We start from the raw sequence: 5,349 nt of genomic DNA on the forward strand, positions 1-5,349 counted from the left end.
CATCATTAACTGTTTCCTAACGCAGGTACAATGGCAGTTTAACTCTGCACAATACTATATAAAACCGCCCTGATTTATTTGATCCATTAATATGTGCACGTATAGCATACATACCGACTATATGTCTTACTTAGACACACATTCAACGCCATCTGGGTCTAACACTCTTAGCAACGACCGTTCAGCATCCTGTTTCACCCCACACTGTGAAAATGACTGTTTATATGTTATACACAAAATTAAACGCAATTTTTCCCTACGTTTTTGAAAAACGTTATGTGTTTATATCTAAACGCTTTTACGTTTTAATAGTTTATTTTCTAAAGGGTACTGGGGTTTACAATTTAATCACCTAGTGGCTGTTTAAAAAAGATTAATGTCTCACCATTTGAAACACAGAAAACTGTTTATATTAAAGCTAGTGTTCTGGGATTAAACAACTTGCGATTAAACACATCTAAAGAATAACTGACAAGATTCCTGCATATGCATATGGCAGTCTAAGGGTTAAGGTAAAGTGTGATTTAGAAGTTTGTATTTATTGAATATCTGTAGGTTGGTCTTTCAACATAAAACAATGAAACAAAGGTCAAGGTGACGTTTAATGAAAAAGACATTAATTCAAATGTCATTATGAGGATATCTATTCATAATCTATCATTATCGTTGGTGAGATATATTGCAGAATAATTACATCCCATTAGCTTAAAGGTCACATGCAACGCAAAACACAAATATGCAGATTATGATACCTTTCCATATGGCGCCCATAGAGCATACCAGAGATTAGGTTCCCCTGCTTGGACCAGAAAGGAAAGGTGACTCGTCAAAACACAGCAAGTGATATGTGCAAGGTTTATCCCTGTGGTCGAAGATGAGAACAAAAGATATTTCTTGTGATTACAAGCATCTTTGGCCTGCAGTAATCAAAATACATGTACACTGGTCCCCTACTTGGAAACGAAGTTTTCAAGAAACTGCAGCATTAGAAATACAGTACTAATTTCATTGTTAAATATTAGATATTTAAATACATTTCTTTGGAAACATAGAAAGATTTGTTGATTGGCAGTCTCAGACAAGCATGACTACTGACTCTTTGTCTTTGATAAGTTCTGGTCCTAAGTTACACAGGACTACACGCACTTTAACTGTCTTATCCAACTCTTGACCGGCATAAAGAGGTAGCGAAGAGTAAATCTAAAAACTCGTGTTTAATATAAGCACAGTTTATGTTAATAGTTACTTTTAATGGCTATATAAGTCCATAAGCAGTAAGTCTGCAGAAATATTTATTACTTTGAGATATATGTAAAACTTCGTGAAATGTTTTGACGTGTAAGTACAAATTTCATCGATTAGCAGAACAATGACATTAAACAGATACGTTGCTTATAATAATATAGTGCGTCATCAAAAGTTAAAATCATTGCTCCAAGACCTATTTGGCCTAGCAGGCTCCTCGCATAATGTTTTAGTCATCGGTGTGCTAGTTATCGGTGTTTAAAGGTTAAACACGGAGCCGGAGTTAATAAACAGATGTACGCGATCTAACTAAACGCATGTCGTAAATTTCATGAACAGAGTTGTGTTTAAAATTTTAACACGACACATTTAAAACATTAAAACCCTAAACACCTATTTTTTCAGTGCATTGGATACTTTTGTATATATGCAACGATGACCATGTTGTCCGCAGTGAAGTCTGAGACCAAATCTGGTATCTGTTACGAAAAGAGGACGTGCACATAACAATGCGCTTCAAGTAGCGTACAAGCAAATATTTGATAAAAATATGACTTTTGACAAGGAGCATTACAGCGCGGTGGGCGAGTTGGCTAAAGCGCAAGGCTAGTGATCCAGCGAGGTGGCGGTGTCGGGATCGAGGCCGCCTGTGACTGGGTGTAAAAACCTTGAAGTCAGCTTTGTGTGCAAACTCTTTCAGTGTTGTCACGACAAGTTAACTAACTTCAGCGCTTAATATATTAACTTGTGCAATGAACATCTGTGTTTATACTCTTATTCACATAAACACGTCATCAGTTTAATTCAGTTTGTCGATTCATGTACAAATGATACAATATAAATATAATCATATAACATTAAAGGTCGATTTCATTGCCCCATGCAGTGCAAGGGCACAATGACATACACAGATGTTTCACGAAAATCGCTTAATACTGATCCAATAATACCTATTGCAGTGCGCGTGGATAGAAGCTAAAGCTCATTGATAGTATGTGCTACAACCTTCCCAATCTTAGCATGCGATCTTCGCAAACATGTATTGACAGGACCAAGGGTGGTGATATCGGGCGAAAATGGTTGATATCATTGTTTGGGTTTGAGTGAGTGAGTGAGTTTAGTTTTACGTTTCACTCAGCAATATTCCAGCTATATGGCGGCGGTCTGTAAGTAATCGAGTCTGGACAAGACAATCAAGTGATCAACAGCATGAGCATCGATATGCGCAATTGGGAACCAGTGACATGTCAACCAAATCAGCGAGTCTGACCATCCGATCCCGTTAGTCGGCTCATATGACAGTACAGTTGCATTTTGTGGCAAACATTGGTTGCTGAAGACCTATTCTATCCCGGATCTTCACTGGCTTTGGGGGTCTGGTGCTGATCATGGTTATGCTGTTGTTGTTGTTGTTGCTGCTGCTGCTGCTGATGATGATGATGATAAAATACAGACTTCATTGACATAGAACATGTGGTCAAGAAGAGCAAGCGTTGTTTCTCGCCTGTACTGATTCATAAATATATCTACTTAACTCGTAGTGTCTGTTTTGGAGCATTTTTTGTGTTGAGTGAGGGAATTTAGTTGAACGACGCACACAGCAACATTCCATTTATGTGGTTGCTGTTTGTAAATAATCGAGTCTGAATCAGACAATCCAGTGATCCGCAGCATGAGCAATTGGGAAACGATGACATGTGTCAACAAAGTCAGCGATCCTGACCACCCGATCCCGTTAGTCGTTTTTTTCTTGAAATCAGCTGTACAAAGTTCCATATTTGGTCTTCTGTATAATGATATGGCTCGATATAACGAGATCATATAAGGAAATATGGGAATTAAATGACAAAATAAGACTGATCTTCTATCATGATCATGACACTCCATGAATAATGTTGCTTCCCATTGGATTCTCTCACTACAAAGGCAACTAGTAACTGTAAATAGTGAGATAGAATTACATCTTAATCTACTAATAGCACATCTAGTGAGAGATATATAGATCCCGTTCCTGTTATTTTGAAAAAAAACATGAAGTATGGAATCCTGGAAATGACATTGTCCTGTTGTCCAAAAAACCCCCAAATGGCAAAATTAACCGGACTAAGACATAACGCCATTGCAGTAGATCCAGTGCTGCTTTTAATATAGGTCTGTTGTTCAAATTCCACTTCAAGGATGTAAATGGTTAATCGTTTTTACCATTGTACAGTGTTAAGGGGTTGTGGCAGAATCCCACTAATATCTGCTTATATGAGTAAAACTATCACGTATTCATTTATTCATTTCCATTTTCTACATAACATCTGTCAACCTCAAGTTTGCTATGTACCAGCCTCGTGATTCCCATTTTGTTTCACTCCATCTTGCACCCTTCCACCAAATCAAGCAATCCAAATCGTTGACTGTTGATTATGACAGGAATACATCCAATACCATTATGAACATATTTTATATGATATTATCTGAGGACATACCATTATGAAAGAGATACCAAATGAGATATCAATACAGAACAAATTTTATGGATTGCAACTTCTTGAGTTTATTTTCATGACGTTTCGGAGATTATCCTAGTGAAAATAAACTCAAGAAGTTGCTATCCATAAAATTTGTCCTGTATTACTACGCCAGCTTCTAAATGCCTTTGAAGAATCAAATGCCATATCGTTCTCATTTTCGACAGAAAGTTTCACAGATTTTACATTTCAATGTGTTGTGATGACATATCTCATGAACCACATTTTTCACAAGTATTTTACACCTTTGTTTAATCAGAGACTCTGTAATAACCTCCAGTAAGAACGGTTGAGTGATTTATCAAATTCCACAAACGGTATGTACTATAAACAATTCATTTCATCATTGAACGTTGAATCGTATCTCACATGTAATATTCCATGAAGACTCGGATCCACCTTATCAAGCTATCGATGTAGTAATTTTGTTTTGACAGTAGAAATTGGGACGTATTGTGATACTTTGTTCCCTGAAAGGCATTGCCCAGTTTGTAAACTGAATAACAAATAAATTTTATATAAAAAATGAATACCATGTAATGTGTATCTATAAAAGTTACACTTCACTTAGAAAGACTTACTTTTGTAAATTTACGCTTAAAGATTATCAGTCGGTACAACACTTTGTAAAGTTAATGTCCTCAACAAATAATAACGTTATTTATAATTTTTATATATGTCATTGTGTGGCGATATTTTATCTTGACATGAAAAATATTTTTCGATCCGAAGCGAGGAAAGTACTTTGCCAACCTTTGCTTGCTTCCCTCGCATATAAGAAGACTTGTCATACTCTCTATGCTGCGCAACCTCATTTGCGCTACAGCACCAAAGGCTGATGAGAAAGGTTACAACTACATTATTGCCATAACATCCTGTAAAGACTGTGTTTTGGGCCTGTGGTCTTTGACTGAAATAAATCTGTCTTTATTTTCAATTTCATGGAATGGGACTATGGAGCCCGTAAGCAGGGCTGTCTTAACGCATAGGCTCGCTGGGTGGGCAGTTGCCCAGGGACACCAAGAACATAGCGCACCATGCTGATATTTTTATGACATACCTATGGGAGGCTGTGCAGATACGTGCATGATTATAGCTGTAAGCCGCTTTTAGCAATATTCCAACAATATCACGACGGGGGACACGAGAAATGGGCAGCACACACTGTACCCATGTGGGGAATCGAACACGGGTCTTCGACGTGACGAACGAGGCCCCTAGGCCACGGCTGTGCCCATTGTTAAAATGCAAAAATCACTATCTCCCCTATATCATGTATAAGTACAAGTACAGACCCCCTAATCATAAATTATGAACAAACGGTCCCTACAATGCAGGTTGTTTGTACTTCTTTGGTTCAGAGAACGTCAAATAGTTCCAGCTCTCAAAGTCAGCAATAAAACCCACCCAGACACACTGTTCATACAGTCGCTCTAAAACAATGCGATGAACTGGAAAATTTACCTCACTCACTCTCGTTAGATCTTGTCAAAAGTAATCAATACACTGTGGGGAAGGTTTTCATGAAGCTCCACACAAAACCACCCCAACGCAATCGATGTATGGAGCTTCGGTAATTTTAACC

The sequence above is a fragment of the Haliotis asinina genome, chromosome 8 (genome assembly GCF_037392515.1).
Source record: "Haliotis asinina isolate JCU_RB_2024 chromosome 8, JCU_Hal_asi_v2, whole genome shotgun sequence".
Taxonomy (NCBI): Eukaryota; Metazoa; Mollusca; class Gastropoda; order Lepetellida; family Haliotidae; genus Haliotis; species Haliotis asinina.